The sequence below is a fragment of the Macrotis lagotis genome, chromosome 1, assembly GCF_037893015.1.
Source record: "Macrotis lagotis isolate mMagLag1 chromosome 1, bilby.v1.9.chrom.fasta, whole genome shotgun sequence".
In the NCBI taxonomy this organism is placed as follows: Eukaryota; Metazoa; Chordata; class Mammalia; order Peramelemorphia; family Peramelidae; genus Macrotis; species Macrotis lagotis.
Genome location: NC_133658.1, coordinates 587429982 through 587452242, shown reverse-complemented (window position 1 = coordinate 587452242; position 22261 = coordinate 587429982). Strand labels below are relative to the sequence as shown.

At 38.4% G+C, this 22261-nt stretch overlaps 1 protein-coding gene across 1 annotated transcript in view; it reads right to left on the bottom strand.

Moving 5' to 3' along the window:
- The window catches only part of PPP2R3A (protein phosphatase 2 regulatory subunit B''alpha), a 147897-nt gene extending 133206 nt beyond the window's left edge, over positions 1-14691 (bottom strand). The window contains exon 1 of the mRNA XM_074214829.1: positions 14571-14691. The gene's annotated coding sequence lies outside the window, so the exon portion shown is untranslated. The remainder of the gene's footprint in view (positions 1-14570) is intronic.
- Between the last annotated feature and the right edge of the window lie 7570 nt (positions 14692-22261).

Sequence of the window (22261 nt, the reverse complement as noted above, 5' to 3'; positions counted from 1 at the left end):
AACCTCTTGTCAATTTGATTAAAAAAAAAGAAAGAAGAAAACCAAATTGCTAGTATTATAAATGAAAAAGGTGAACTCACCACCAATGAGGAGGAAATTAAAGTAATAATTCAAAATTATTTTGCCCAACTTTATGCCAATAAATTTGATAATCTAAGTGAAATGGATGAATATTTACAAAAATATAAGTTGCCCAGGTTAAATGAAGAAGAGATTAAATACCTGAACAACCCTATCTCAGAAAAAGAAATTCAACAAGCCATTACTGAACTTCCTAAAAAAAAATCCCCAGGGCCTGATGGATTCACAAGTGAATTCTACCAAACATTTAAGGAACAATTGGTTCCAATCCTATATAAACTCTTTGGAAAAATAGGGAAAGATGGAACTCTGCCTAACTCTTTCTATGAAACCAATATGGTACTGTTACCTAAACCAGAAAGAGTTAAAACAGAGAAAGAAAATTATAGACCTATTTCCCTGACGAATATAGATGCAAAAATCCTAAATAAAATCAGCAAAACGACTACAACAAGTCATCACTAGGATAATACATTATGATCAAGTAGGATTTATTCCAGGAATGCAGGGTTGGTTCAATATTAGGAAAACTGTTAGTATACTCAATTATATCAATAACAAACCTATCAGAAACCATATGATCATATCAATAGATGCTGAAAAAGCTTTTGACAAAATACAGCATCCATTCCTATTAAAAACACTAGAGAGTGTAGGAATAAATGGACTGTTCCTTAAAATAATTAGCAGTATCTATCTGAAACCATTAACAAGCATTATACTCAATGGGGAGAGGCTAGAGGCATTCCCAATAAGATCAGGGGTTAAACAAGGGTGTCCATTATCACCATTACTATTCAATATTGTATTAGAAATGTTAGCATCAGTAATTAGAGAAGAAAAAGAAATTAAAGGAATTAGAATTGGGAAGGAAGAGACAAAACTCTCACTATTCGCAGATGACATGATGGTCTACCTAGAGAATCCCAAGAAATCATCTAAAAAACTACTGGAAACAATTAGCAATTTTAACGAAGTTGCAGGTTATAAAATAAACCCCCATAAATCCTCAACTTTCCTATATATGACTAGCAAGAAACAGCAGGAAGAGCTAGAAAGAGAAATTCCATTCAAAGTAACCTCAGACAGTGTAAAATACTTGGGAGTCTATTTGCCAAGACGGACTCAGAATCTTTTTGAAAACAATTATAAAACACTTCTCACACAAATTAAATCGGATTTATATAACTGGGCAAATATCAACTGCTCATGGATAGGTAGAGCTAATATAATAAAAATGACAATTCTACCAAAACTAAACTATCTGTTTAGTGCCCTACCAATCAAAATTCCAAAAAATTACTTTAATGAGTTAGAAAAAATTGCAAGTAAATTCATATGGAGAAATAAAAAGTCAAGAATTGACAGGAGCTTAATGAAAAAAAAATGCAAACGAAGGTGGCTTAGCACTACCCGATCTAAAATTATATTATAAAGCATCAGTCATCAAAACTGTTTGGTATTGGCTAAGAAATAGAGTGGTGGACCAGTGGAATAGACTAGGTGTAAAAGCAGGAGAGGATTATAGTAATCTGCTATTTGATAAACCCAAAGAGTCAGGCCATGGGATATAAACTCCGTCTTTGATAAAAACTGCTGGGATAATTGGAAGTTAGTATGGAAGAAACTTAGATTAGACCAACACCTCACACCGTTTACCAAGATAAGATCCAAATGGTTACAGGACATAGACATAAAAAACAATACTATAAGCAAATTAGAAGATCAAGGACTAGTCTACCTGTCAGATCTATGGAAAGGGGAACAGTTTATGATTAAGGAAGAGTTGGAGAACATCACTAAAAACCAATTAGATGATTTCGATTACATTAAAAAGTTTTTGCACAGATAAAACCAATGTAATCAAGATCAAAAGAAAAGTAGTAAATTGGGAAACAATCTTTACAACTAATGATTCTGACAAAGGACTCATTTCTAAAATATACAGAGAACTGAGTCATATTTTTAAAACAAAAAGCCATTCCCCAATTGACAAATGGTCAAAGGATATGCAAAGGCAATTTACAGATGAGATCAAAGCAATCCATAGCCATATGAAAAATTGTTCTAAATCATTAATTATTAGAGAAATGCAAATTAAAGCTTCGCTGAGGTACCACCTCACACCTCTCAGATTGGCCCGTATGACCAGGAAGGATAATGATCATTGTTGGAAGGGATGTGGGAAATCTGGGACACTATTACACTGTTGGTGGAGCTGTGAACTCATCCAACCCTTCTGGAGAGCTATTTGGAACTATGCTCAAAGGGCAACAAAAATGTGCATACCTTTTGACCCAGCAATACCACTACTGGGTCTATAACCTGAAGAGAAGAGGAAAAAGGATAAAAACATTACTTGTACAAAAATATTTATAGCAGCCCTGTTTGTGGTGGCAAAAAATTGGAAATCCAGTAAATGTCCTTCAATTGGGGAATGGTTTAGCAAACTGTGGTATATGTATGTCATGGAACACTATTGTTCTATTAGAAACCAGGAGGGACGGGATTTCAGGGAAACCTGGAGGGATTTGCATGAACTGATGCTGAGTGAGATGAGCAGAACTAGAAAAACACTGTACACCCTAACAGCAACATGGGAGTGATATTCAACCTTGAAGGACTTGCTCATTCCATCAGCGCAACAATTGAGAACAATTTTAGGCTGTCTGCAAAGGAGAGTACCATCTGTATCCAGATAAGGAGCTGTGGAGTTTGAACAAAGTACAAAGACTATTCCCTTTAGTTCGGAAAAAAAAAAAACAAACCAGATGTCTTATTGTTTGATCTGGTTACCTCTGAGAATTCTGTTCTCTTTAAGGATATGATTTCTCTCTCATCACACCCAATTTAGATCAAGGTACAACATGGAAACAAAGTAAAGACTGATGGAGTGCTATCTGTGGGGTGGGGGTGGGGGGAAGGAAGCAGGATTGGGGGAAAATTGTAAAACTCAAATAATATCTTTAATAAAAATTAAAAAAAAAAGAAAAAAGAGATCATATGGGACCCCTTGGCTGCCAATAGGCACAGGATCAGACATTTTACCATACCAGTGTACCAAAGAAAATGAAATAATCTAAAAAAAATTATTTACAGCAAGTTTCTTTAATAAAGGCTTCATTCCTCAAATATGTAGGGAACTTAGCCAAATTTACAAAAGATTCAAAAGAGCCATTCCCCAATTGATAAATGATCAAAAGATGTGAAAAGCAGTTTTCAAAAGAAGAAATCAAAACTATCTATCTACTACCTCATACTTATCACATTGGCTAACATGACAGAAAAGAAAATATTGGAGGGGATGTGGAAAAATAGGGAAACATATATTGTTGGAAACAAGTCCAGAGGGCTAAAAAACTATGCATACCTCTTGACTTAACAATAGCACTACTAGGTCTGTATCTGAAAGAGAGCAAAGTAAAAATGAAAAAGACCTATACATACAAAAATACTTTGTGAGCTGGCAAAGAATTGGAAATAGATTATATGCCTATTAATTGGGGAGGAGCTGAACAAGTTGTTACATGATGATCACAGAAAACTAGTGAGCTAGGGATAGTTTCAGGGAAACCTGGGAGGACCTATATGAACTGATACAGAATGAAGTGACCAAAATCAATAACATTATAATGATAATCAACTGGGAAAGACTTAGTTATTCTGATCAATATAATGATCCAAGACTGCAAAGGACGCATGATGAAAAATGTTAACTCTAGAGAAAGAGAACTGATGAACTCTGTGCAAACTGAAGTATATTTTTTCACTTGATTTTTCTTGCTTTTTTTTGATAAAGCTGATATAGAACTATACTTTTACATAACTTCACATGTGTAATTGATATCATAATTGCTTATCTTCTCAATGGTGGGGGAGGGGATAGAGGAAGGAAGAGAATTTGAAAGTAAAAATAGAATGCCCCAAAATAATAATTTTTAGAGAAATAAAAATGAATATGAACATCTGAATATGAATATTTAATAAAATAAAGGCCTCTCATGTTTTAAATACTAATGACTAATTAATTAAATACTAAATGCTAACATACCAAGTGTTGTACAAAAACCACAAATATTATATTATATTTACTCCTTGCCCTGAAGAGGAGAATAAAATAAAGGCAACAAAACAAACATGCATAAATTGTTCTCTTTTTGAATATTCATTTTTGTTTCTGTCATAGGGTATGTGTGTGTGTGTGTATTATACACATGTGTGTACCATATTTATTGATACATATAGAAATGGAAGTTATATATAAGCAAATCATATCAATAAAATTTTTGGAAAAAAAAGAAAAGACAATAGCCTGGAGATATTATTGGATTCCAAGCTTCAGTCAATAATGTGGTAAGGAAGGGGCAGCTAGGTTGCATAGTGGTTAGAGCAACAGCCCTGGAGTCAGGAGGACTTGAGTTCAAATCTGGTCTCTAACATAAAATAATTACCTAGCTGTGTGATCTTGGGCAAGTCACTTAACCCCACTGCCTTAGATAAATTAAAAAAAATTTAAAAATTAATAATGTGGTAAGGAAGCCAAAAAAGCTAACTACTCAATCTTAAACCTAAAAAAGTATCTGTGGCCATTCTGGACTACTGAATCCTCTTCTGGCACCATATTTATAGTAAGAAAATGATAATTAGAGTGACTATTCCTAGAGAAAGATTAAGGATTTTGAAAAAATGTCAAAATCAGGATCAGTTGATTTATTTCTTCTAGAGAATGGAAGACTGAGGGCAAGAATATAACATATAGATTCATTCTAATATTTGATGAGATGTCATGTAGAAGGAGGATTGAATTTTTTTCTCCTAGAAGAGCAGAAATAAGAAACTAGGCTTGATAAAAAGACAAATTTCCTAAAAGAGATATATAAAATGAAACAGGCTGCCTCAGGAGATAATGAATCCCCATTTGGTAGAGGTTTTTCAGCAGCGATTAGATAACCATCTATTTTCAAAAAAAAATTTTTTTTTGTTATAGACAAACATCATCAAACATGAAAAACTGAATAAGAAAAGAACAGTTTTTTAAAGTCCATTGTAAATTTAACATAAATAATAACAAACTGCCTAGCCTGTCTGTGTCTCGTTCTAAACTTCCTTCTGCTCTACTTACTATATGAAGTTTTAAAAATATGTATGAGGACTTTTCAGTAATACTGTAAAGTATATTCATGATTAGGCATGGGTTAGACTAGATGGATTTTTGGTTCCCTTCCAACTCCATCATAGTCTGTGATTTGGTTTAATGACGTGCCTAACATCTCACAGTTATTGAGGGCAAGTTTTCTGAGATTCTGGAAAGGCAAACATCACGTTCTTTGGAAAATATTGGCAGACCTGGTAGCATCAACATGGCATAACACTTCACATCAAACGCAAGATCTATTGGATACTGATCGAATTTAACTTGTTATATGTATATGAGAGAGCCACATGGCTGGCTATCAGTAGCATTAATAACAATAACTTCTTCAGGCATTCCCCTTAGTATCCCCTACAATCCATGGGAAAAAAAAAATCTCCCCTTCTCCAGTCCATCTTCACACTGCTGTTAAAGTTGTCTTTGTCAAGTCAAAAAGCATTATGTATGTATGCCAGGGACTGTTGTCAAGCATAGAGGATACAAAGAAAGAATAAAAAACAGATATGACCATATCATTACTTTTCTCAAAAAAATTTACAGGATGATAGGATTTAAAGTTGGAAGGGATTGCAGAGCTTATCCAGTCCAACTCCCCCATGTTATTAAAGAGGAGACTGAGAACTTGAGGGGTTACATGATTTGCTCTTTTAATTTCTTAAAGAGAAGAGCCAGGACTCAAATCCAGATTTTCTGCTCTAAAAGTCAATGCTCTTTCCTACTGGATAAAGTACTAGTGCTGGAAGTCAGAAAGATCTGACTTCAGTTTCATCTGAGTCCCTTTACAGCTGTGTAACTCTGGACAAGTCACCCCTCCATCTGCATCAGTCCTCACCTGTAAAAGGCAGACGATAACAGCACCTACTTCCAGGGTTCTTGTGAGATCGATAAAGTGCTTTGGTTATTATTTTTTTGATTAAATACCATGTTGCCTCTTTAGCTGCCTATTGATTGTAGGATAAAAATATAAGCTTTTTAAGACTTGCCCAAACCTGGCTCTAATCTATTTTTCAAACCTTATTTCATGCCAAGTATCTTTCACTCGGAGTATAATAAAAGTAAAATGCAATATTACTTGTTACCCAGTCTCAAATTCACGTATATTCACGCTCTGAGATGTATTGCAGAGGTTTAACAAGAAAGTGATGACTAAGAAATGAAGGCACTGAGTGTAGTTGACTTTTTTAAGGAATTCAACTGAGAAGGGGAGGAAAGGTTAAGGTAATAGCTAGGAGGGTTGGTAGAATCTAGAGATTTTTTCGAAAGGACAGTTTACGTAACCAAAATACAATAATGAATAACTAGTAATCTGCTGTTTGATAAACCCAATGACTCCAGCTTCTGGGATAAGGACTCCCCTCTTTGACAAAATCTGCTGGGAAAGCTAGAAAACAGTCTATCAGAAACTAAGCACAGATCCACATCTCACACCCTACACAGAGATAAGGTCAAAAGGGACACCTAATTTAGACAAAAAAACCAATTAGGAGAACAAGGAATAGTTTACCTTTCAGATCCATGGAGAGGGAAAGAAATTATGATCAAAGAGATACAGAACATTATGAAATGTGAAGTGGATAATTTTGATAATAATTTAAGAAGGTTTTGCACAAACAAAATCAACTCAATCAAGATAAGCAAGAGAAAAAAAGGGGTGGCTAGGTGGCGCAGTGGATAGAGCACTGGCCTTGGAGTCAGGAGTACCTGAGTTCAAATCCAGCCTCAGACACTTAATAATTACCTAGCCCTGTGGCCTTGGGCAAGCCACTTAACCCCATTCATTGGCTTGCAAAATCTAAAAAAAAAAATAAAAAATAAGAAAGCAGAAAGCTGTGAAACAATCTTTATAGCCAGTGTTTCTGATAGAAGTCTCATTTCTCAAACATATAGAGAACTGAGTCAAATTTATAAGAATACAAGTCATCCCCCAATTGACAGTCATGGGATACAAGCAAGCAGTTTTCATATGAAGAAATTAAAGTTAGATGAAAAAAAAATGCTCTAAATCAATATTGATTAGGGAACTGCAAATTAGAACAACTCAGAGGTATCACCTCACACCTATCAGATGGCTAATAAGACAGAAAAAGAAAATGGTAAATGTTGGAATGGATGTGGTAAAATGGGACACTAATGCATTGTTGGTGAAGTTGTGAAGTGATTCAACCATTCTGGAGAACAATTTGGAACTCTGTTCAAAGGGCTATAAACTGTGAATACTCTGATACAGCATTATCACTACTAGCTCTGTTTGCCACGAAGATCACAAAACAGGGAAAAAGACACACATGCACAAGAATATTTAGAACAGTTCTTTTGCAGTGGCAAAGAATTGAAAATTGAGGGAATGCCAATCATTTGGGGAAAGGTTGAACAAGTTGTGATGTGATTACACTGAGCAGACAGATTTCAGAAAACCTGTAAAGACTTACATGAACTGATGCTGAGTAAAGTTACAAGAACTAGGAGAACATTGTACACAGTAACAGCAAAACTGTGAAGATCAACTATGGTAGACTAAGTTCTTCTCAGCAATATAAATATCAAAGACAATTCTAAAAGACTTGCTGTGGAAAGTATCATCCACATCTAGAGAAAGAACTATAGAGTCTGAATGTAGATCAGAGCATACTATTTTCACTGTTTACAAATTTATTTCAAGTTTTTTTCTTGAGTTATACCTTCTTGTTCTGATTCATATTTCAAAATATGAGTAATATTGAGATTTGTTTAACATGATTGTATATGAATGACCTAAATCAGAATACTTGTCTTGGGGGGAAGGAAAAAAAATTTGGAACTCAAATATTAAAAAAATGAGTGCTAAAAATAATCTTTACATGTAATTGGGAGAATAAAAAAGGATGGGAGAGTCTTGGGAACATCTGTAGCCACTAGAGAAGGAGCCAGGAGATAGGGGGAAAATACAGATTAGACAGAGCTTAAAGATACTCTGCTGAAGAAGAGAAGACAGAATCAAGGGTATATGTAGAAGACTTGGCATTGGTAAGGAGGAAGACAGCTTTCTTTACTCTGAACATCAGAGTGAAGATTATAGTGGGGGATGAAGTCAGAGTGACTTGAGATAAAGGGAAGGGAAGAAAAAAGAACTGCTTAGATAATGGTCTCAAATTTCTTTTAGTGAAATATGTTTAATTCCTCACCTAGGAGAGCTGGAGATTCAGGGGTGCTGAGGAAGACATGAGGACGGAAAAAAAAGTTTGAATTAAGACTCTAAAGTGAATGGGATAAAGAATGATTTGCTGCAGTTAGCTTTCAGTTGAGATTAGTTAACAAAATTATAACGAACCCACTTAGCATGGTTATGTGACTTCTGGTTCCTTTCAGCAACGCAAGAGTAGAAGGAAAGGAGATGAATAATAGTATATTAGTTTGGGGTATGAGCAAGGTATGAATAGTAATGTTACAAGGGAATTTAAGAGTAGAGGATGATGTAGGGTTGAACGATGCTTGAGGGGCTTAATATAGGGAAGAGAGGTGAGACAGTCAAAGCATAGGAGGAACTGGAGATCACAGTAAGGTTGAAGAATTAAATTGGGGTAGTAAGGCAAAGAAAGAATTAACATTAATAATAGCAAACATTCTTATCATTCCTTTCCCTTCAGCTATAATACTCTTTGGATTCCACTCTACCATCATCAATCCATCACCTGGAAACTCATCATGAAGGAAACTTTCTGCTTTGGTACTCATACCGCATCAGAACCCTCAGCATCTCTGTCCTTCTGATTGGAGGACTAAAAGGTAGAACAAGTTTGCTGATAATGGAAAGGGAGCTTCAGAAATCACAGTGTGAAAAGTCGGAAGATCTAGAGTGGTAATTGGGAGAATAGTATTGAGGTAGATGGAAATGAGAAAGGTAAACTGAAAAGATAACTTCTTACCTGAAGGCATTAGGAGCTGGGAAGATGAGGAAAGAATTAAGGTAGAAGGTGAACTTTGAAGGAAACTAGTAATATCAAGAGGCAGAGATGAACAGGAAGCACATTCCAGGTTTGGTGGTGGAGGAGGAAAGATTCTGTGTGCTATTGTGAATGAGAAAAAGCAAAAAAGGTCAATTTGACTGGGCTGTAGAATATATAAAAGAGAGTTAAAAGTTTGGGTTAGAATCATCTTGAAATGGACTTCAAATGTGAAACAAAGGAATTTGTATTTGATCCTTGAGGTAAAAGGGAGCAACTGGAATTTATTTAGGAGGGGAGTGACATGGTCAGATTTATGCATTAGAAAAAACACTTTGGCAGTTGTGCAAAGGATAGTTTAGACTGAGAAACAGGAGATCACGAAACCAAATAGGAAGCTAAAAAGTGATGAGGATCTGAACTAGGGTATGGCTTTATGAGTAGAAAGAAGGGGACATCTTTGAACTTGAATCGTGGAATACCACAACAGTGGAACAATTAAAACATGGAACAATACAAGATGGGCATGGATAGGCTGAAGCATATACCAATAAATAACTGAGAATGAGAACTGGCATAAAAGATACTGCCAAATGAATATACAACCAGAAAAAAGATGCAATCTGATTATATAACAAAAGTGAGGGATAACAGACTGTGAGCTCAAGTTATAATGGAAGGTCTCTAGCAGAAAGGGTAGAGTATGGATAAAAGTCACATGGAAAGTTGTAATTTATATGGGTATAAGGGTCCCTAACAAATTGTCCCCTTTCCAGATTTTTCTGGTTATGTGAAACAGTGCTATCTGTTTTGTATATACCAATGACATAAATTAAAGTATAATCATTGACTTTTCTTCTGGAGACAATAAGGACTAGATGGATTTCATTTTGTGCAGTCCTTTCTCCTTGAAGATGCTGGGCAAATCATTGCATCTAGACCCAGTTAGCTGGTACAGTGGACAGAACACTGGCCTTGGAGTCAGGAGGACAGAAGTTTGAATCTGTCTTCAGCCAATTCACACTTACTAGCTGTGTGATCTTGGGCAAATCACTTAACTCTGACCACCTTGCATCCAAGGCTATCTCCAGTAGTCCTGATTCATAGCTGACCACTGGATGACCCCAATGGCTCTGGAGGAGAAAGTGAGGTTAGTGACTTTGTACAGTCCCCCCTTCACTCAAATCCATTACCTCCCTGATGTCAGCAGTAAGGTAAGTTGAATTTCCTACAGGGAAGCTCCTATTCAAAAGTTGTCAAGGATGACTGTTCTTTGATAAATTCCCATAAATTGTTCAGCAAGTGATTGATAATAAACCATACAGGACAATTCATTAGGGACCCTTATACCTGAACTTGACAATCAAGAACTCTCCTCCACATCTACCCCCAAACTATATCCTGTTGTCACATACAGCTAATGTTGATGGTACAACTTTTTGTGAACAAACATTCTGGTTCTGTCTCATGCTTGGGTGGTCTTGGGCAATTTCATTATCAATCAACAAATCTCAAGTGCTTCTTCCTATGCTATCAATGATTCCCATATGCAAAGTACTTAAGATACAAAGACAAACACCAAAATAGTCCTTGTCCTCAGAGTTTATATTCTTGAATAAAATTTTCCTTTACCCAGTGTCCTCCATCAATAAATAATTTTATACCTTCATCAAAACAGCCTCTTTCTAAAAGTAACTGGGAATGCTGATATCTAGTAATGGCTGTCTTGTTAACAGTATTGGTAACTATAGGTTATGGTGATATTTACTGATCAGGTAATCTCTTCAGTGATTTAAATCTTAGCTGTTGAGTTGAGGCAATTACAAAATCAAGGCAGCTGTATAACTCAGGGTCATGGCCTGATAGTAGTTAGAACAGATAAACATTACTCATTACATAGACTAGAAACAGTGGCACTCTATGGTTTCAACACTAAGAATTTGATAGAGTATTCATTCAATCACCTTATAGCATTGACTAAGGGCTCTTCATTTTAAAGAAAAAAAGAAAGGAAAAAAAAGAACTATTTGTCTCCTAAATATATAAGACCAAGATTCCAGTCTTAGCTCTGACACTTATCAATTTGGAAAAAAAAAATCATTTAACCTGTTTATTCATATATATAAAATAGAGAGCTGGATGCAATAATTTCTGTGCTCCCTTTCAATGTTAATATTCAATGATTTAACACCATTCTATTTATTACACGATGTCAAGTCTTTTAGTTTACACTAGCTATTTTATTGGGGGGGGGGGTTAAATGACTTGCCCAAGATCACACACTAAGTATTAAGTGCCTGTGGTAGGATTTAAACGCAGGTTCTTTTGACTCTAGGGTCAGTGCTCTATCCATTGGGCTACCTAGCTATTTTAAATATATAATTACATCTTGGGGATGTGGAGGAGTACATACTTTAGTCTGTATCTTGAAGGATATTGATCTAATGCCTTCAAATATTTGTTCCAAAACTCATTTGTCTTTGAACTTTATGAATGAAATGTTTAGAATCTGGACTATGACATCATTATGTACCTGGACAATAACTAAAAGGCCTCTGGCAGCATATAGTCCTTGTATTTATCCAAGTTGGATTCACTATCAGTTAACTGACAAATATTTAAGAGCCTATTTTGTGTCACAAAAACGAACTGAACTATAGAAAGTTATATTTTACTGGGTGGACACAATATATCCACAGATAATGAAATGCAAGAAACATATAAAACAATATGTGATTTGAAATTGGGACTAATAACTGAAAGAATTTAGAAAAGAAACAGCGCTTGAGCAGAGGAAGGAGTCTAGGGTTCCAAAGGTGAAGGTAAAGAGAAAGAGCATTCCAGGCTGAGGCAAGACTGTACCAAGGCCTGAGGGAAGGAAAGGGAATGTTACACAACAGAAGCAGCAAAGCAGGCTAGTTTGGCTGGAGCACAGACTAAGTGGGGGGTAGAGGGGGAATGGGTGACAAGCCTGGAAAAACAGCCAGACTCTGAAAGGCTTTAAATACTAGGCAGAAGAGTTTTGACCTTATTCCAAAGATAATGGGGTAGGGTCAGGGTGAGGGGTTGGAAAGGTAAGGACTAATGTTTCCTAAGTAGAATGATTTGGTGAAACCTGTGCTTTAGAATAATCAATTTGGCAACTCTGGGAGGATAGACTGGAGATGGGGAAGAATGGATGAAGGGAAAAGATTAGGAAGCTATTGTTTTGTTCAAGGGAGTGGTGAAGATTGGAACTAAGGAGGTTGTAGTATGAATAGAGTTATTGATGATTGAGGAAGTGGCAACTGATAAGATTCAAGTGTAGGGATGAGAATGACTCCTCTTTTTGAACCTGTGCCAATGCAAGAATGCTGGTCCCTTTGATTTGGAAGACAAATTACACAATTAATTCTTTGGTTTCCACTTTTGTTTATCAATCATAATTTTTCACAAGGACTTCAGAAGGATTCATAGGTAAATTCTGTCCTTTATCTATCACTGTACCACCCAAAGGTCTTTAAGAGCTTTCAGAGTTCATCTTGAATTTCACCCCCTGAAAAATTGGCTACAGAAGTATCAAATATTACAATAGACCTCTGGAGTCAAATAGATCCCTCTCCTACTTTAACTGTATATACAAGTTTTTGCAGATTTCTTGATTCTGGAAGTATTTGGAATCCTGAAATGTCCTTTAGCTATTGAAGTGAATACCTCAAAACTAGCCATGTACATGGTCTTATAAGTCGCCGGATTCTGAGTTGGAGTACTGTACTCATGTACCTTTTGTCCCTATAAACTGACCCCTACGAAGAGGAATTACATCATCTTTTATAAAACAAAAACCCCTTTAAGGCCTAGATAGTTTAGGCCTGAGGGAAAGAAGTACTCAGTTTATATAAGTTCAACCCATAAATGTAATCCTTTGATTTCAACCAGCTCAAAATGCTATCTACTCAAAGGCTGGAAGTCTTTTTTTTTTGGTCTTTGCAAGGCAATGGGGTTAAGTGACTTGCCCAAGGTCACACAGCTAGGCAATTCTTCAGTGTCTGAGGTCACATTTGAACTCAAGTCCTCCTGACTCCAGAGTGAGGCTCCTTCCACTGTGCCACCTCTGGAGGTGTCTGCCCCTGGAGGTCTTTTTTGCTCCCCTAAGCTGCTATTGTCCCCTCCCCTCATGAACTGTTTTGTATATATATGTTTTATTTACAAGTATTTTTTATTTCCTCATAGAACGTAAGCCCATGGGGGGGGGGGGTTGCACTCCCTAGTGCCTAGCACAAGGTAGACAGATGATAAATGACTAAAATAACAACGCATATCCCACATGTAAATATAGTTTGCTCTTTACATAACCTGTTTCAGACTGTTTAAGAACTTAACCTGTTTAGGATATTTGAGACCATAATCATGGTCACTGTCCCAGCTGGGATCCTATCAGGAGTGCAGTTTCTTTTCCCAGAAATGTCTATGTAGGACATATTCGAGGGTGTCATCAGAAAAGACTTAATTTTCTTTCCATAATTATCTCCCTTTCCATAATGTTTCCTTCTAAGACAAAAAAATGAAGTTCAACAGCCCATGGGTCTGGCCAAACACGACAATTCTTAGGTTCACGATAATGGAGCGAAGGACGAACAGGGAATCATAGCTGTAAGGGTCTCAGGAATGACAGAACTTGGAGGGGCAATGTTGCTAAGGTGAAGTGATCCATCTGGCTGCTCTTTAACAATTCCGTATTTTGAGTTTCACCGCACTAATCCGCGGAAACCCCGCAATCTAAGCCGCGCTAACCCATCCCCTCATGACTCCCCTTTCCCACTCGGAACTGCGGAGGGCGGCGCGCGGCCCTTCCTGAGCCGGGAGCGGGGCGCGGGGCGCGGGGCGCGGGGCGGCGGCCGGGCCGCTCCGGTCTCTGCCCCGGCGCGCCCCGCAGCGTGTCCCGGGCCCCGCTCCGGTCTCTGGCCCGGCGCGCCCGGCGGCGTGTCCCGGGCCCCGCTCCGGTCTCTGGCCCGGCGCGCCCGGCGGCGTGTCCCGGGCCCCGCTCCGGTCTCTGGCCCGGCGCGCCCCGCGGCGTGTCCCGGGCCCCGCTCCGGTCTCTGGCCCGGCGCGCCCGGCGGCGTGTCCCGGGCCCCGCTCCGGTCTCTGGCCCGGCGCGCCCGGCGGCGTGTCCCGGGCCCCGCTCCGGTGTGCGCGGCCGGTGCCGCCTCCCTCCGGCCCGGCCCGGCCCGGCTTCTCCGCGCCGCGGGCCCTCGGCGCCGCCCCTCCCCCCCGCCGTGCCCGCCGCGCGCCCCGGTGGGGGTGGGGTGGCGCGAGCCCTCGCCCCTCTCCTCCCACACCTTGACCCTGACCGCGCGGGGGGAGGGGCGGAGCGGCCGCCGCCCCGGCCCCGGCCCCGGCCCCGGGGCCCCGCGTGCGGAGGGCGCCCCCGTCCGTACCTCGGTGGCCGCGGCGCTCCTCCTCCTCCTCCCCGTCCGCTACTCCCGGCCGCGGGGGAGAGCCGAGCGGCGGCGGCGGCGGTGGCCGAGCCCGGAGTCCGCGCCTCCGCGGGGCGCCTCGGGGCCGGGGGGCGTGGGGGAGCGCGTGTGCGCCTGCGTGCGGGAGGGAGCGCAGCCTGCAGCCCGAGCTCCGGCGGGCTCCGGGCCCGCCCCGCCCCGCCCCGCCCGGCCCGGCCCGGCCCGGCCCGGCCCGCCCAGGAGCCTGCGGAGCCTGCGGAGCCTGCGGAGCCGAGGGGCGGGGCTGCGGGGAGGCGGCTGGGGGAGCCTCGAGAGCCGACGGGCGGCAGCGGCCCCGGCCCGGGGGGGGGGGGGGGGGGGCGGGGCGCAGGCGCCCTGAGCCACCGGGGCTCCCGGCTGGAGGCCCGGCCCGCCCCGCTCCTTCCCCGCGCGCCCCGCCCGCCCCGCCGGACCCTGGCGCGGCCACGCGCGGCCACACGCGCCGCTCTCGCACCTCTGGCCGGCCTCGCGCCCGGGAGCGCAGCGGGTCCTGCCTGGCCCGGCGTCTCTAAATAGCTGCAAATGGGGACGTTCTTAAGATTAAACAAATCTCAAAATCCCGGTTTTCTGCTTCTATGATTTACAAAAAAAAAATTTTTTTTTAATTTTACCATTTGAAAATCCTTCCCCTCCCCCCAAATCCCAACAAAATCAACCACCCCGTTACCATTTGGCAGAACTGATCTGAGCATATAAGGCAAAAAAGACAGAACTCTGTCTCTCCCTGCTCTCTCCTTTCCCCTTCCCTCGTCCTCCTCAGCTTTCTATTTCTTTCCTCCTCTCTTTTCTCCGTCCCCCTCTCTCTCCTCTCTACTCCCGTCTATCTCTCTCCTACTGTTTTTTTTTTTAAATTTAAAGTAATGGGGATTAAGTGACTTGCCCAAGGTCTTACAGCTAGGTAATGTGTCTGAGGGCGGATTTGAACTCCGGTCCTCCTGACTCCAGGGCCGGTGCTCTATCCACTGCGCCACCTAGCCGCCCCCTCCTGTTTTCTACCAAGAAAAATCATTTGTGAACTGGAAGTACACTAAAAAATAATTAGTGACATTTATATATTTGCAAAATGACATCATAAGATCACAGATCTAGATCCGTAAGGGACTCCAGAAGCCAGATGTCTAGTCCCACCTCTTTGCAAATGAGGAAACCGAGGACCCCCGTATGACAACATTAAAAAGGGGTATGCTTTAAATCTTCACTTACATTATATTATTTGAAAATGAACAAGTATGATCAGTAATGAGTTGGTGTCCAAAACAAGTAGAGAGAAAAGTAGATAAATAAAGTACCTAATTGTCTTTGTGGAGTTCAAGTCATTAGACCCAATATGAAGTGTATTATAGGATATCAAAAACTGGCAGTTGTGTGAAGGATCTTTGAAAAACTGTGGAGAACTGGAGAGATCACACCGATTTTTGAAAAGGGAAAATGCCCCAATTTTTATTTAATAGAAAGTAGGATTTGCCAGCTACAGGTAAATGAAGTTGGCTTTTATTCTTGGCAAAATTAAAAAAAAATTGTTATTGAATATGTAGAAAAGGAAACAGTGATCAGAGAGCCAGAATGATTTTACTGAAAACAGGCACTATCAGAAGATTCTCATCCCCATTTTTTGACAGAGGTTTTTTTAGACTGGCTTACATGTGGAATGTTACTTAGATTTCAGTTATTTAGCTACATCTTATCTACATTTTAGCAAAATACTTGACCAAGTCACTCATACAATTGCCATTGAGAAAGGAAGGGAAGTAGAAAACTGCAAGCTTGATAGAGATTTGGTAATGACTGAATGATCAGACCCAAAGATTGGCCATTTAGTAATTTAGATTCAACTTTTTAGGAGCCATGTATTTGAGTCCTCCAGGAATATGAGCTTGGTTTTTATATTAATAACTTGGATAAAGACACATTTATCCAGTTTGCAGATGGCATACAAACTAACATACTGGGAGATATCAACGTCCAAAAAGAACTCCACAATCTAGCGTTTTAGGTAGAACCTAATAAAATGAAAATAGTAAGACTAAGAAATGATTTTTTTCTCTTCTATTAATAACCAATTGTTGAATTAGAACTAAGTGTTTTCCCCTTTACTACTTCCTTATTCAGAAATCAGTCCCTGGAGGTTATTCAGGTGTCTTTGAAATTCAGTAACTGATAATGAGAGGGAAAACTCAGAGGTGTTCAAAAAATAAAGAAATTTTTAATGTTCAAATGCATTAAATTGATAAAATTGATGGATTTTGACCTGTTGTGCTACTCAGGCAAGTCTGAGGGAAAATTGGATTTTCCCTTTTGTCTAGATTACCCTAGGCAGAGTGTTATAGGTATAAGTCTCTTTCACCAAGACTGAGTGGTCAGTCATCCCCTCCTCATTAGAATAAAGCCACATCTCATTATACTATTCATTATTTCATTACCTGTTAACCAATCAGAGTTGATTGTTACCCTCAAGAATACCCAATCTTTCAAGGGCACATAAGCATTGAGTGGGTTCCATAGGGGGTCTTGGATATTTAAGAGTGCTACTGACCCTTTTATAATTATATGCTAGCATGATTAATAAAACAATTACCCAGCAACCATATCTCTTGAACTTTTTAAATGTCATAGTCTTAAACTTGGGTTAAAAATAATCATGTCCAGATTTTTCTGGATAAAGGAAATATGTATTAGGAGTAGCTCATATAAAAAAGATATGGAAGTGTAGGGGATTACAAGCTCAAAATGAGTTAACAGTACAATGTAATAGCCAAGAAAGCTAATGTAATCTTAAATTGTGTTCAAAAAGAGTTTGGTGTCTAGGATGAAAAAGATGGTATTATACTATTTATTATATTATATTATATTATATTATATTATATTATATTATATTATATTATATCCTATTATACTTTGCCCTAGTCAGGCTTCTTCTGGATTATTGTGTTTCTTTGTGGTACATATTAGGAGGGAAATTAGGTTAGCTCCATAATAGGGTAATTGATATGATAAATGATTTCAAGATCATTCTATGTAAGATTAAGTTATTCTGGATAAGCCTAGGGGTAGACATTTCTTCAGCCATTTGAAGGGCTATTGTCCAAATGAGAGATAAACCTTTGGCTTGGCAGAATTGGAAGAAATGAATGGAAGTTTTGAAAAGACAACTTGACCTGATAAATTGAAAAGCATCCTCACAATTATAGCCTTCTAAATGAAATTTCAACATTATAGATTCATCTTTTGACTTAAAACCTCTCCTTTTTGACTTGTGATAGAAAATGCCATCCACATCCAGAGAAAAAATTGTGGAGTCTGAATGCACACCAAAGTATATTATTTTCACTTTTAAAGATTTGTTTTTTTTGTTTTTTCTTTCTTATGGGTTTTTCCTTTTTGTCCTAGTATACTTTTTTTTCACAATACAACTAATATGGAAATGTTTCACATGATTGTACATGTATAACCTAAATCATCACTTAGTGCCTTGAGGAGGGGGACAGGAAGAGAGGGAGGAAAAAATTTTTGAAGCTCAACCATTGATAATATTTTTTTTATCAATTTAATGCATTTGAACATTAAATAGATTATTAAATAAAAAATTATAAAAGAAAAAGTTTTTGGGGGGCAGCCTCCTTAATAATGCCAATAAATGGGAGAGGCCACTATTAACACTATAGTACAAATTAGTTTAATCAGTTATTTTAATCAGGAGGGGCTAGGGTAGATGAGATCAATGAACTTCGTGGGAGATGGAGAAAGAGAGAGAGGGGAAAAGGATAGGGAGAAAAATTTAGAGACAGACAAAATTTGCCAGCTTTATAATTTATCCTGGGACTAACCCTTTCAATAGCTAAAACAGTATTTTTCATAAAGTAATGCAATGAGAAGTGATAGCTAAGCATGCAGTCATAACTCATTTGAGTAATAAAATGAAAACACAATGTTAATGTTTCATAATCATTGACCATTCAGTTTCCATCCCATACTTTCAGTTGCATAAAAGTATAATGGCATTTGGATATAATGTATTCACAGCATTAATGTTGGCCAAGAAAATGTCATTTGAAATAGGCTGGTGTACCCCATTTTAATTTTTCTAACTCACCTACATTCTCATTTGATCTACAACATCTTTGGGAAGTAGTTAGGATGTGATGTTTTTGCAAAAGTTCACTGTTCGGGGTGGCTAGGTGGCACAGTGGATAGAGCACTGGCCCTGGAATCAGGAGTACCTGGGTTTAAATCTGGTCTCAGACACTTAATAATTACCTAGCTGTGTGGCCTTGGGCAAGCCACTTAACCCCGTTTGCCTTGCAAAAAAAAAAAACAAAAAACAAAAACCTAAAAAAAAAATTGACTGTTCAATGCATGGTGGTAGATAGAATAGAAAAAGGGGAAGTTATCTAGTTAGTGTAAATTTATTGCAACTTCAAATATATTGGCCCTGTGTGTTGATCTCTGATTCCAACATCACTAAACATTTATTGTATACTTAGTAGTAGGTGGAATGCTAATATGGTTTACTGGTCCAGGGGCTATAGAGATCTTAATTTAAGACTTGACTGACACGTACAAGAATGTATTTTTAGGCATTTCTTGAAACCTATAAAATGCAGAGAATGTGCTAACTTATAATGGTACATAGAATTTCCTCATTCAGGAGTTCCCTATAACCAATGAAATCACAGGTACAGTCCCTATTGCTATCCCTCCTCAATAATATGTTTTGACATTCTTGCTAAAAGTTCTGTAGAAAACACAAAGATTAAATAAGTCATAGAATTGATTCCCTCAGGGTTCATAACCTAGTAGTAGTTTGTCTGAACATCTTTGAAACATCAATTTGCATCATATGACTTCTCCATTTCCTCTTCTAAAAACATAATATGTCAACCATTAAGCATATAGAATAATACACATTTATAGGTATGTAAACATTTCATTTTATAAACTTTGCTATTCAAGCTCTCCACTGTGGGAGATATGAAGTGGTACTGGAGCTTTATGGTGTCACAGAAACATAGACTATCTAAAGAGGAAGGAGCCTTAGAAATAATCTAGCCCAGTGGTGTATAACTCAAATAGAAAAGGTCTCTGTGATCAATTTATTGATCTAGAAAACCACAAATTAACATTATCAATATTGTATAGTGAATTCTATAGTGTTATGGGTATAATCCATAACTTAAACTTCCTTCATCCCAGGTATGTTCCCAATATTAATCATTAGTTAATATATATATATATGTATATATATATATACATATATATATACCCCAAATTAATTTAGCCAATTGATCTGTCCTCAATATCAATTAACCATTTAGCATCACTTGCCTTTTGTTCTTAATATTTTATTTTTTCTAAATTCCATGTAAAAACAATTTTAACTTTTTTCAAATTATGAATTCCAATTTGACATCAGTTATACATGTGTTGCCATGAAAAACACTTTCACATGTAAGTCATGCTGTCAAAGAAAACACACACAAAAAACCTCCCCAAGAAAATAAAGGAAAAGAAAGGTTTCTTTATTCTATGACTAATGACAGGCTGTCATTAGTTCTTTCTCTGGAGATAAATAGCACCTTTCATTATAAATCCTTCAGAATTTTCCCCGAATATTAAATTGCTGAGAATAACTAAATTATTCACAGGAGATCATCTTACATTATTGCCATTTCTGTGTACAATCTTCTCCTGGTTCTGCTCATTTCACTTTGCATCAGTTCATGTTAAGTCTTTCCATGTTTTTTCTTTTTTTCTTTTTTCTAATTACATGCAAAGATAGTTTTCAACATTCATCCTTTTGCAAGTTTTTGAGTTCCACATTTTTCTACCACCCTCCCTTTCCTCTCCCCTCCATAGTAGTGAAGAATCTGATATAGATTGTACATGTAAAATTGGGTTTAATTTTTCTGTATTAGGCATATTGTGAAAGAAGAATTAGAACTCAGGGCGGGAAAGATCATGAGAGAAAGAAATAACATCAACAACATTTTATTTTCCTCCATCCTATCTTCCCCATTTGTATTTTTTTTCCTACTTTCCCCTTATCCCTCCTTACCATTGTTTTGTTTCAGATTGCTGCCTAGCTCACAGGTCTTTTCCCTTCTACTTCCTGTTCGGGTAGGATAAATTTCTAAACCCATTTGGGAACCTATAGCATTCCTTCTTTGAATCATGTCTATTGATAATGAGAGAGAACCAAATCTTAGAGTTACTCAGTGTTTACACTGTCCTTTTTTCCCCCTCTACTATATGCAGTCCTTTGTGTTAATTATTCTCTAATGTCTTTACCTTCTCCTCCCAGTATAATCCTTTTATTAATGTCTTAATTATTTTATCCCTGTCTTTTACTCCCACTCTCTCTCAAAGTATACTCCTTTTTACTATTTTGATAGAAGTACAAGTCTTAAGAACCATAAGCATTATCATCATCATGATCAATTTGTACTCACAGCCTCCATTCAAGTATACTCCCCCTTAGGAAGATTCTGAAAATCATCTGGCAGGAGAAGATACCAGACCTTGCTTAAACTAAACTCAGTGGTTGGATTCAGTAGGTTTGCTCTGGTTTGGCAGAACCAATACCTAGTTTTATATTAAGATTGGTGACCTGGTTGTTAAAATGGCACTTGTAATCAGGGTTCTCTTAAGGTGGGCTCCTGATTAGCTGTCCAATGTGGAAACCACAAATTTACATTCCTTACTTTTTTTCAACATTCATCTGCTCAACAGCATTTTCTAAGCACCTGTAGGAATGTTCATTCCGTCCATAGGATAAAAAAATATTTGTTTATTCATTTCTTAAAACTCATACCTTTGATGAAATACTACATTTTAATTCCCTTGTTTTTGTTACTTTAGTAAACAAACATATTAACATAAAGAGAAAAAGTGCCAAACAACCAGGGGTGGGGTGGGGGTGGGAGACAGGCTGTCATTTGTTTCCACATTGTGTTACGCCCCAAATTTCCCCCAAATATTATGAGTGCACTGATGTTCCCTGAACAGTGAAATCAATAGGAAGGTGGAATACAATGAATCAATAGAAATATAGATTTCAAGGGTTACCTTATCATCCACTTCAGAGGCCATGGGAGTAGAAGAAAAAAAGATAATAGGTAGAATGAGTTTTGGTTCCGCATATGTTCCAACTGGAATGTGACTACTTGGTCATGTGGTTGCTTTCACTTCATAAGGGTACATTTGCTTACTGTTAGTAATATAGCATAATCCAGTTTTGCATCCCTCTTTTATTGTTCTTATTTGAGTATTAAATGCATGAAATATCAAATTACCTTTTGGTAGATCTTTTTATATACTTAAAATGTTAGTGCAGAGAACCAGTTGTTAATTTATTTGAAAACCACCACTGAATAAATTGCCAAACATTCAAACATTACTACAGAGAGTATAACTATTATGGGCTGACCACGTTAGAATGCCAAATGTATGCTTGTCAAAAACTATTTAGAACTTTAGAATTAGTTGTGCAGAAAGGGAGGCACTGGCACAGGATCATTCAAAATGACATGCCCTCATCAGAGAGGGTTCTGTGCTCTTTGAGCAAGACAGAATTGAAGCAGCTCATGGGAAACATGAGACATATAAAGTGTTTACATGGACCATTTGTGGCTGACCTG